Genomic DNA, 13242 nt, shown 5'->3' on the forward strand with positions numbered 1-13242 from the left:
CTAGAATTTTGGAGGGTGGGCTCTGGGTCTCAGTCTCCCATCGCTATACCAGCTAATGGAAAACACAATGGCCCTAGGATCAGGGCATCTGACTTTGAGCACCATTTCTTTCCAAGTAGTTGTTACCTCTCCCAGGTCTGACAACATCTCTGGGCTTCAAGTTCTTTGTCTCTAAACTGAGAGGGGTGATATATATGTTCACATTCAGCACTCAATATTTCATTATACTAAGTTAAATTTTAACTCTGGGGCCATCCATACCCCCTTCTAGCCCTTTAGTAGTGTACCTCAACTCCAGGAGCAAAGGAAGGCTTTGCCACTATATATCTTGGAGCCGTTCTCTCTAACTTCCTTAAGAGAGAAACAACAGAGGGCCCCTGGGTGGCTCAGTTGGTTAAGTGACTACCTTCCGCTTGGGTCATGATCCCAGAGTCCCGGGACCAAGTCCGACATCGGGCTCCCAGCTCCATGGGGAGTCTGCTTCTACCTTTGACCCTCTCCCCTCTGGTGCTCTCTCTCACTCTCTCTGTCTCTCAACTAAATAAATAAAATCTTAAAAAAAGAGAGAGAGAGAGAGAGAGAGGAAAACAACAGAAAAGCCAAAGTAAAATCACAGTCAGATACTGAAGCACCGAGGAAATTCACAAAGCAGAAAATCTTTCAATCAGTTCAATCTATATTTACTGTTTCAGGACACGTAAAACAATAATGTGCACCAATACAGTGTGTCTCTAACGGATTTTAAAGGAGAGTTATGTGTTTGCTAGTTAACTAATGCTGCAATAACATGCAAGTTTAATCATTACTTAAGCACTATAATTGCATTACTAAATTCAGTCTGACACTAGTCCCACACTCTCACTCTAAGATTTTATTCTCTGTGAAATCTGTCATCTATACATCCGTCCTCTTTTATTGCCCTTACCTCAAGACAGATTTGTTTAATACATGTAAATTCTTAAAGGTATGACAGACTCTCGAATGTGAGGTACCAGCTTCTTAGAATTAGCACTTTGCCTTACAAACTAAAGAAATGTTGCCTATAAAAGATGGCATACAAAGCTACTCCAAAAATTCTCCAGTTCCAAGTTAGGAGATAGAACGAAACCTTAGTCACTGGCAAGAATTCAGAAATACCAAAAATAAGTCAAACTTCTGCTTTGGAAGAGATGAAGTAGATGTGTGTTTCCCTATTCCTCCTACAAAGTGCCGCTAAAAACCATGGACATCATATATAAAACAAATACAAGAAAGCTCTGAAAGGTGGAGAGAAGAGGCAGACTGGCCAGGGAACTCAGGACCCAAGGAACAACACAGTGGTGAGTTCCATGGGTTTTCTACTAAAACCCATATATGCTAGCTGTGAGGCGGAAGAAGCAGAAAACCAAGAAATGACAATGAGCACAGAGGAAAAAAGAAACCCTGTTCACCTAGCCAACAGATCAGGAAAGGGGCAGGTTAGCAGGACAGAATACTTTTAGATAAGAACTGCTCTATTCCAGCCCAACACCACGGAAAAAATTGTAATGATACACACATCAACAAAGACTTAGGAACCTAAACGTTCATCCTCACAGGGCTGTAATGAGGCATACTTACCCCAGCTGGGGTGGTGTCAAGAGGCTAACAAGAAAGTCCGAACTTGCCCCACTGCCCAGTGGTAATGTGGCTATCCTCCACCACGGCATCTGTGGATGCCACGTACAGAGCAGTAACAATGCACTCCTACCCTTCTCAGTCAGGGAGGTACCACTGAAGGCCTAATGGGGAGCCAGTACTCCCACCCTCACCCAGCGTTAATGAGAAGCTGACCCCTCAAGCATCAACAGAGGTCAACTGGGGCATCTAGACATTGAGACCCACTTGGCAGTAATGAGTCACCACTGTCCCCACCCCTGACGGAGTGGTACCAGAAGAAGCTGGCTAAAACTGAAAACATCAATAAAACTCCAAATCTCATGACATGCTTAAAATGTCCAAGTCTACACCCCCCCAAAAAACCACTCATCATACCAACTCAAGCTGAATGACAAAATAAATGTCAATGTCAAGATGACAGAGATGTCAACATGTGACAAAGATTTTAAAGCAGCCATCATAAAAAATGCTTGAATAAGCAATTGTGAACATGCTCAAAACAAATGAAAAAAAGAGTCTCAGCAAAGAAACAGAAAGTCACAGAAAAGAAATAGAAGATATGAAGCAGCCCCAAATGGAACTTCTGAAACTGGAACATACAATAACTGAAAAGAAAACACTCAGCAGATAGGCTCAGCAGCACAATGAAAGGGGCAGAAGAAAATAGTGAATTCAAAGACAGAATAACACTAATAACCCAACCTAAACAAAAGGGAGAGAAAAAACAAACAGAACATCAGGACGTGGGGCACCATAAAATAAGATTTAACATTCATGTCACCAGAGTCTGAGGAGAGAAAAATAAGATGCCAGTGAAAAGGTACTCCAAGGAATAATGGCTGGAAATGTCCCAAATTTCAAAAGAAAAAAGCCTGCAGATTTAAGAGGCTGTGTGAACCCCAAACTGGGTAAATCTGAAAAAATCTTATCTAATATATATCATAGTCATACTTCGATGCATAAAAAAATCCTGAAATCAGAGGGAGGCAGAGAAGTGTCACCTTGCCTACAAGGGGAAACAATTCACATGACAGATTTTTCATCAGTAAACCATGGAGGCCATAAGGAAGGGGCATACGAGATTTTTCGAATGTGGGAAGAAAGGAACTGTCAACCTAGAATCTAATATCCAGCAAACATTTCCTTCAGGAATGAAGGAGAAATCAGTCTATTCTCAGATGAAGGAAAACTAAGAATTTGTTGCCACAAGACCTACTCTAAAAGAAAGGCTAAAGGAAGATGTCTCAACTGAAAGGAAATGATAAAATAAGGAATCTCATAATATCAGGAAGAAAAAAAGAACATGGTAAGAAAAGTATGGGTAAATACAACAGATTTTCTTTCCTTTTTATTCTCTTGAGTTGTCTAACTTAGGTTTATGGAGATGGAATAGATCTATATCTTGATGCGGAAGTGGTTAGATGCATATATAAAGTGACAAAAGGCTGTAAAATTATAAACACATTGTACCAATGTCAATTGTTTAGGCTCTGAGAAATTACTATAGTTACACTGAGGAAAGCAAGGTAAAGGGCACATTCTTTCTTTCTGTACTATTTTTGCCAGTGCCCGTGAATCAGTAATTCTTTCACAATAAAATTTTCTAACAATAAAGTTTCTTAAAGTCTAATTAAAATCAGGTTATTTCCTAAGTAATAGTGAGGCACTTTAAAAGAAATCCCACCAGTAAGAGCTAAGGCAAAGTCATTCAAAGCCTGGTGGTTAATTTTTGTCATTTTCTTTAGTCATTTGTCCAAATAATTGACAACAATATCAAGATAAAAATGTCCCCTATTCTTTGGTAACTACTAAGTTGCTGATGTTGTCACTTAGCTCATTCTTTTGATTTTTTTTCTTCTATAGATGTTTGCTTTAAATAAAATAGCTAGAAAAAATTTAAACAGCCAAAATTCTTTTGAAAATCAAATTATACTATTTATATAAAATAATAGTAGCTAGCATTCATTGACTCTTAGAATATTGTAAGCACTGTGCTAATTTTTTACATGCATTATTTTATTTAATTCTTTTTAAAAAAGATTTATTTATTTATTGGTGGGGGCAGAAGGAGAGAGAGGATCTCCAGCAGACTCCCGGCTAAGTGCAGAGTTTGACACATGGGGCTGACCTTATGACCCCAAGATCACCACCAGAGCCGAAATCAAGAGTCACACCTGTAACCCACTAAACCACCCAGACACCCCTAGATTTGATTCTTATAAAATCAAAATAAATAAATCAAATAAGATTTGATTCTTATAAAACAAGGATGTTTTCACCATTTGAGACAAGGCAACCATGACTCAAAGAAATTAAGTAACTTGCTTATTAACACACAAGAAGGAATGGCAGCCTAATTTCAAGTCAAGCTTAAAGCTGATACTCCTAACCATGACTATAACTCCTAAGTCCACAATGATTAAGTACTATTTTATATAATAGATAGACAGCATGTGTGCTGATGTCTATTGAATGATTCCTACTAAATAATGCACTGCAAATTATTATTTTAATTATTCCAATTAGGATTTCAATCACATTGGGAACTAGAACAAATAAATGTTTTTCAATATATTATAGCTAAGAGATCACAAGAACTGGGTTTATGTCTTAAAGGCACATTCAATACCATGACTTCCCTACAATGATAGTAAGTCTTAAAATAGTGTATGATGCTGAAACTGGTTGTTACAGATGTTCATGTTTTTGTAAAGGCATAAGAAGTTTAGGATGGGCTAAAGTTTACCAAATTTGGGGCGCCTGGGTGGCTCTGTCGGTCGAGCACCTGATTTCGGCTCAGGTCTTGATCTTAGGGTCCCGGGATCAAGCCCCACATTGGGCTCCCTGCTCGGAAGGGAGTCTGCTTCTCCCTCTCTCTCTGCCCCTCTCCTCCCCTACCCCTCACTTGTGCTCTCAACTCTCTCTCTCATGTTCTCTCCCAAATAAATAAAATCTTTTTTTAAAAAAATAATCAAGTTTACCAAATTGTCTAACAGAGTGGGGGGTGCGAGGTCAGAGAAAAAATACACTCTTTTAGTTGTTAAAACACTTTAAATTTTCAAAAGCCAACACACAGCTAACTTTAAATCATGGTGAAATACAAAAGTACTATAGGTTAGGTATTGATACCTTTAATTGTACATCTGAAACAAATATTTTTGGGGTAAGCTTCCTAAAAATGTTTCACAAACACACTAGGCTCACATAAACACAACTTAAATGAATCTTCCTTTAACTGGGGGTTTTCCCTGTAATTCTTCGGAGAAAGATTAAGGACCTTAAAAACTAATAAAGTACTCAAGATACGCTTCTGAAGCTATACACTAAGACACTTTCAAAAGCCTACGTGAAGCCCATCCACGGTTCCCTTCACATCCACACATTTATTGCCCTTAAAGATATACACTCATCCAGGACTACAAAAAATGCTTCTCACTTTTGGATAAAGGTTAAGTTAGTATATATTGCTGACCAGTGTTCCCTCTTTGCTTCTGTTTTGCACCAAAATGACAATATTTCATTTTAGTTTCCTAAAGATAACATTTTTAAACAAAATGGTTTCCAAATGCATCGAGCGGGTTCCTGCTGCTTCAGGTTGATTGGCTGGACCGGCAAAGCAGCGAGGCCTGGCACTGCAGCTGCTCCCACGTTCTCAGTTACTTCCGCAATTTGTACAGTTTGCTGGGTAACATGAGAGTTTATACAATTATCTACAGTACGTCATGTCATGAATAACATACGCACATTACGATATCACAAGCTTATAGGTTGGGCTTGCTTTTTCCATTAAGAAGAAAGCCGACATGTTAATTATCACAGAAACTGGGGGTGTTTCGTGTTTTCATCACTGAGCAATAACTTTAGAACCCAATAAGTTCATATTTTTTAATCGCCGTATTAGACAATGTGCCAGCTTCATGACCCATTTAGCCTTCACCCCGGTCCACCTACCAGTCAAATAAAACATGCAAAAATCGCCTTCATTGTATCAGTCACTTAACTCAAAAAGTGCCCATGGTCTCCCTCTGCAGCATGATATTCAAGTCCCTCCATTTTCTGACTCTTTTTCTCCTTTCTCTCTTATTACTAAATACCATGTAATGGAACAGATCATAACAGTCACCTGCACATCCTTATATGTGCACTTTTTTTAAGGGGGGCGAGGGGTAGTGAGAGAATCTTAAGTAGCCTCCATACCGAGCACAGAGCCCTACGCAGGACTTGATCTCACGAACCTAAGATCATGACCCAGTGAGCCATAATCAACAGTCAGAGGCTTAACCGACTGAGCCACACAGGCGCCTCTTATATGTGCACTTTTATTCACAATTTCCCTTCACCTGGAATATCCTCTCATATCAAAATCCTTCCCAGCCGTCAAGATTCTCTTTGAAACCCAAGCCTGTAGTTGAACCTACCCTGACTAGTCCAGGCTTCTCTGCTCCTTGGGCACTTTCTTAGCAATCACCTTTTTTATGTCACTGCAGGCTCCTTGAACACAGAGGCCCTTGAGCAAGTGATTTAACTTTTTCTTCTCCATTACATTAAATACCTTTTTAAAATCAGTAGGGTTGGATGAAATGATACCTAGGGCTCTTCCTTGCTCTAAAATTTTACACATCTGGGGATACCTGGGTGGCTCAGCTGTTAAGCATCTGCCTTGGGCTCAGGTCACGATCCCGGGGTCCCGGGGTGGAGTCCTGCATCAGGCTCCTTGCTCTGCTCTGCCTGCCACTCTCCCTACTTGTGTGCGCACTCTCTCTCTCTCTCTCTGACAAATAAAATCTTAAAATAAATAAATAAATGAAATATTACACATCTGTTTCTTGCATCCCCGATCATGTGTGTATTTTAGTCATCTGATAAATATTTCAAACTATTTGAGTTTACCAACACCTATTATAAACTTACCCAGTGCTGTCTACTGGATAATATTCTAAGTATGACAATTTCCAAATGGCAAAAAAAAAAAAGCTGCCAGCTTAATCAAACAGCCATAATTAGTAAGCTAAATATTCATTTATTTGTTTTCTCACTCAACAAACATTAATTAAATAGCAGGGTCAGAGGATGCCTGGGTGGCTCAGTTGGTTAAGGGTCTGCCTTTGGCTCAGGTCATGATCCCAGGGTCCTGAAATGGAGCCCCACATCGGGCTCCCTGCTCAGCGGGAAGCTTGCTTCTCCCTCTCCCACTCCCCCTGCTTACACACTGGCTCTCTTGTTCTCTCTGACAAATAAATACAATCTTTATTAAAAAAAAAATCAGGGTCAAGTGCCATATCAGACAACACGGAGGTAACTAACTTGGCCCTTGCCCTCAAGGGACTCACAATCCAATGGGAGTCACAAAGAAGTAAAAGCACTCATCACAATAAAGATTGCTAAAGAAAGGCACAAATGATACTATACAAATATATGAAAGAAACAACTGGCAACAGCTGTGAAGTAGAGGAGGCCCAAGGAAATGTTCCCAGGATGGGTGACAAAGTCCTGAAGGACAAAAAGTAGTCATCATTTCAGGAAAAGCAGCAACTACAAAAGGAAACATGGAAAGTTTGCGGAAGCACAATTAAAGCACCACTTTAGGAGGGGTGACAGAGGAGCTAGAGAGACGGGCAGGAGCCAAAATCTGTTGGGACTCTAATCCTTTAGTAACAGAGGACCTGAAGTGCCTGGGCACTGAATATTATGAAAATAATATCTGTACGTAAATCATCAAGCTGTACATGAGAAACCGTGTGCGACAAAGACTGTGAGTTGTCCCCCAGCATCTTTTCTTCCCTTCTAAGAACATAATCATCATTTTAACTGGGCACATGGCCCCAGAGTTCAGGACCACATCTTCTAGCCTCCCTGACAGCTAGGTGTCACCGTATGACAAGGTCTGGCTAGTGGGCTACACTAGCAACCGGTGCACACGTCTGTTAAGTTCGATCCTTAAGTGGAAGGAGTATCTTATCTCCTGCTCCTTCTGCCATCCCTATGGTTACAATAAGGATGGGACAGTGAGTTACAGCAACCAGCTCAAATCACGACATGGAAGGTACGTTCTGAGGACAGCAGAACGAGAAGAACGCATCTGGGTACCTAATAATTGAGGAGCTTCCATCCGACCCTGATGTGGGAAAGAGCAAGCTTGTTTAAGGTACTCTATCTGGGGGGCCTCTGTTAGAGCAGATAACTTCTATCTACACGAACATACAATGGAATTTAAAACTGCATCAGAAGGATTCAAGAACCGCTCATATTTACCAATAACACTAGACAAGAAAAAAGGAGTTCTAAAAATAAATACGCAATAGAGAGAGAGATAAGGAGTTCTAGAATTCACGTCTTTCAAGTTTAGTGAGCATGTAGAGGTTATCAGGATGTCATTATGTTTCTTAAATTCCACATAGAGTGAGATCATATAATTGTCTTTCTCTGACTTATTTCACTGAGCATAATATCCTCTTTCGCTTAGCATAATACCCTCAAAACAGAGGATCATAGGAAAAGAGAGGAAAAAAATAAAACAAGATGAAATCAGACAGGGAGACAAGCCATAGGGACTCTTAATCATAGGAAAGAAACTGAGGGTTGCTGGAGGGGAAGGGATAGGGGGACGGGGTAACTGGGTGATAGGCATCAAGGAGGGCACCATACATAATGAGCACTGGGTATTATATAAGACTGATGAATCACTGACCTCAGCCTCTGAAACCAAAAATATATGTTAGTTAGTTGAATTTAAATTTTAAAAAGAATGTCATTATGTTAAGACCATGCTAAGTAGTAAACACAATTAGAAGACAAAAATAGGGGGCGCCTGGGTGGCTCAGTGGGTTAAAGCCTCTGCCTTCGGCTCAGGTCATGATCCCAGGGTTCTGGGATCGAGCCCCGCGTCGGGCTCTCTGCTCGGCGGGGAGGCTGCTTCCCCCTCTATCTCGGCCTGCCTCTCTGCCTACTTGTGATCTGTCAAATAAATAAATTAAATCTTTAAAAAAAAAAAGAAGACAAAAATAGGTTGTCAACATGCATTACTTGCCTAATGTGGTCAGGACAATACAGCGATGGGCTCGTGTTAATTCATGGTCCTACAATTATTATTCCAGTATTCAAAATCAGTTTTTTAAACTGATAGAAAATTTTCCATTAACAAACATAATACAGGAAAGGAAGTAAGAGATCTATACCAAAATTTACCAGTACCCATGCCCCTCAAACTAAGGAAACTGATCTTTGAGGTTCTCAAACTAATTAGGTAAAAGTGAGTAAGTATGACAGGTCTTCAGGAATCTCAGATTGTCCTCTAGTACATTCCTAACACACAACCTATACACAGGAGCCCAAGAAGCCCTTCGGAGATACCTCACTATGGCTTAGTCTGAACAGCCAACATCCCATGCTGCCTTCTATGGTTGATATCTACCTCCCCTCCATGCCTACCCTACTGGAAATTTACGGTCATGGTCAGGTTCTTAGTATATTTCAATAATTACATATCAAGTTAACTATTCTATGTTAATGAGTAAGTTTAGAGAAGACAGCACCAAGACTGTCTGTAAACCCATTTTGATCTGCTATGGCAAAAGTGCCTAACTTTCATTTGGTCGGACTGTTTTTTTAAAAGTAGCTCTGTTGGGGAATGCCTGGGTGGCTCAGTGGGTTAAGCCTCCGCCTTCAGCTCAGGTCATGATCCCACGGTCCTGGGATTGAGCTCCGAGTCCGGCACCCTGTTCACCAGGGGGTTGTGCTTCTCCTTCTCCCTTTGTCCGTCCCCACTCTTGTTCTCATTCATTCTCTATCTCTCACTCTCTCTCAAATAAATAAAATTTTTAAAAAAAACTTTAAAAAGAAAAAAAGTGGTTCTGTTGGGGCACCTGGGTGGCTAAATCAGTTAAGTGTCTGACTCCCAATTCATGATCTCAGGGTCGTCAGATCAAGCCCTGAATCAGGCACCACATTGGCAATGGAGCCTGCTCAAGATTCTCTCTCTCCCTCTCCTTCTGCCCCTCCCCATGCCCTCTAAGGAAAAAAAAAAAGTGGTTCTGTTAACTAAAACAAAAATCTTTAAAAGCCACAGGTCTCACCAAATAGTGGAAATGTCTGACAAATCGTTAAGACTTCAGTACTTGTGGAAGTGACATTTTTCAAACAGGCAGGACCATCAGGCGCCTGTCATGTCATCCTATGGCATGGAAATTACCTATTCCTGTACCAGTCCCTTAGCAGCTTATATTTCCGCTGTTTTTCCAGTTGAAAATTAAATGATGCTGGTCACAACTGTGATCTTATAATCCCCATTAAGTTACTGGGAAGGGATACAAGGAACAACCAAGAAAGTACTCTGGGCTTCCAAGAATTAAACAAGGGTTTATAACTAAGGGCAGGGCTTCAGCTTGATGGAGGCAGAGACCAACTATCCTCTTCCTCCTTCCAGTTACGACTTCAAACCCAGAGTGCCGAGCGAGATTCACTCGGCCTTCTAAGGCCTTTCCATTGCATTCTGAAGAACAAAGAAAATGAACAGGATACTGCAACTGCCTCTGGGAAGAAAAGTAGAATTTTGCCTTGTATACACCCCTGCATCCCCAGGACGTGGGTCAGAAGATGCTCACTAAGTTTTCCTGAATGAATTTACATGAAACAACTCACTTCCTCTCGTCAGAGCGTGTTGCCCTATGCCAGAAGACTAACTAGAGCCAGTAAGTCTACTGTATATGCAGGGAAAGCAGATTCATCTTTGAAACAGGTGGATGGACCTAACCCACATGCAGTCACTCAGAACCATTCTAAAAGATTAAGGCGTCTCCACCATTTTTGGCACTAAATTAAGCAGAAAATCAAACTACTGTGAAGTTTCAGAGTATACTGTAATGGGTTCATTTTTTATTATCAGCGAATGACATCTTAAGTCATAGAACACTGATTATTCACATTACTCTAAATCCTCCTTTCTAAATGGGCGATACTTTCTCGTTGTCCCAACGGCCCTCTGAAACCAGACCGGTCTGGCTTGTCTTAAATCAGCAAATTTGACCCCTTTCCATGTCATAATGGCTTAATAAACAAAACTAGCCACAAAAAAAGGGCAGCATCAAAATACAGACACCTAAGCTCCTAAGTCAAGCATCCTTTTTTCTTTTTTTTTTGTTTTTCACTCCACAGCCTCTCCTATCCTAACTCCAGGTGATGTGAACTATTAATCTCTATGATAAAGATGTGCTTCCACCGAATTAACATAAAGGCATACTTAGTGTTCTTCTTCCAGTGCAAGCAGTGCTACCTTTTCTAATTCCATTCTACCCACGAGCTGCCAGATTATGACACCAGCCCCGCACATGATGAACAGAGCATCCATTTAAGAATTAAAAAACACCCTTACAGGGAGGCTGGCAGAGCAGAGGGTCCTGAGCTTGCTCCCCCCCACACACCCTGAGGCTGCAACTACCTCAAATGCAACACACTCTGCAAGTGACTGAAGACTATGAGAAGAGGTCTCCCCCAGCTAGGAATATGAAGAAAAACACTCACTGCAAAGAGTAGGAATGGGGGACGCCTGGGTGGCTCTGTCGGGTAAGCGTGTGCCTTTAGGTTGGGTCATGATTCTGGGGTCCTGGGATGGAACCCTGCATCATGCTCCCTGCTCACTGGGGAGCCTGCTTCTCCCTCTGCCTGCTGCTCCCTCTGCTTGGGCTCTCTTGCTCTGACATATAAATGAAATCATTAAAAAAATGAAATAAACATAACCTTTCATGGGATATTATATAGCTTAGAATATTAGAGTTTAAAAAAGGAAACCAATTGGGATGCCTGGGTGGCTCAGTGGGTTAAGCATCTGCCTTTGGCTCAGGTCATGATCCCAGGGTCCTGGGATGGAGCCCTGTATTAGCTTCCCTGCTCAGCAGCGAGTCTGCTTCCCCCTCTCCTATTCTTCTTCCTCTCATCAGAGAGTGTTGCCCTATGCCAGAAGACATTCTTCGCCCTGCTTGTGCTCTCCTCCTTTCCAATAAAGAAAAATCTTTTAAAAAGAAAAGACAAGAGTAGGAAGAGCACAGAGACAGGTTCTGGAAACAAACACCTGGCACTTCAACGCAGAGGTAGAAGGGATGCCACAGGATTGGAGGTCCTGCCTGAGGAAAAAGGGGACCAGGCCCCATACTGGGCACCCCACCCTGAGGACCTGCACTGGAAAGACAATGCCCCAAAAACATCTGGCTTTGGAAACCGGTAGGGTTTAACTCTGAGGAAGTCAGAGGGCTCTAGGAAACTGATACTCCTCTCTTAAGGGGCCACCATAATACATCACTCCGACTGAGATTTACTGACTAATAATTGACTGATTTTAGGGAATGTGGTGAAGGGAGAAGAACCTGTAGTTTTCTCCTGGAAAGCAAGTGCTGGTGGATGCTATTTTTCTTGGCTTCCTTCAGCCTAGCTGGTGAGACATTGGCAGGAGCCAGCTCTGACACTCTCCATCTACCTTAATAACACCACTCACCTGGTCGCAGCATGTGCCCCAGGCCCAACCCACTCAACTCCCCCATTCTGGAAGATGCAAGTACAGAGCACTCCCTAGCCCACCACACCTGTCAGGCAGACCCAGTTAAGATTGGTCTCCCCTCAAAGTGACAACGGCTCCACCACACCCGGCACAATTAGCCCTTGCCAGGACCAGCACACCTCTAAAACAACTCTTGTCCTAGAAAGAGGGGGACCAGCTCTGCCTACCAAAAAATGCACAGCAGTCACAGCAGCAGCCCACAAACAACAGAAGGAAGTAGGGAGTAGTCAAAAGTAAAATTATGCTTACAAAAATTAGTAAAGGGATGGATATGCAAAATGAAAAGATATAAAATGTCATATACATAAAATGTTATTGGGAGGAGTAAAAACATAGTAATTTTATTATTTTTTTAAAGATTTCAGTTTTTTTCTTTATTTGACAGAGATCACAAGTAGGCAGAGAGGCAGGCAGAGGGGGGGAACAGGCTCCCCACTGAGCAGAGCCCAATGTGGGGCTTGATCCCAGGACCCTGGGATCATGACCTGAGCCAAAGGCAGAGATTTTAACCCACTGAGCCACCCAGGCACCCCAAAACATAGTACTTTTAGAATATGTTCGCAGTTAAGTGATCACCAACTTAATATTGACCGTTACATACACAGGATGTTATATGGGGACCTTATGGTAACCACAAAGCAAAAACCTATAATACATAAACAACAAAAAAAAAAATGTAACCCTAGAGAAAAAAATCACCAAATCACAAGGGAAGACAGCAAGGGAAAAAGCAATGGAGAAGAACTACCAAAAAAAAAAAAAATGAAATTTAAAAAAATGGCAATTAGTATACCTATCAATAAATATTTTATGGAATGCCTGAGTAGTTCAGTCAGTTAAGCGCCTGACTCTTGACTTCAGCTCAGGTCATGATCTCATGAGATCAAGCCCCATATCAGGCTCTGCAGTGGGCGTGGAGCTTTCTTTGGTTTCTCCCTCTCCCTCTGCCCCTCCCTTCCCACCCCCATCCATGCACACACACACACTCTCTCTCTAAAAATAATAATAATAAAAACTTTATTTTGATCTTTTTAAAGATTTTATTTTTAAGTAATCTC

The sequence above is a fragment of the Enhydra lutris genome, unplaced genomic scaffold, assembly GCF_002288905.1.
Source record: "Enhydra lutris kenyoni isolate GAN:26980312 unplaced genomic scaffold, ASM228890v2 scaffoldscaffold53, whole genome shotgun sequence".
NCBI classification, from domain to species: Eukaryota; Metazoa; Chordata; class Mammalia; order Carnivora; family Mustelidae; genus Enhydra; species Enhydra lutris.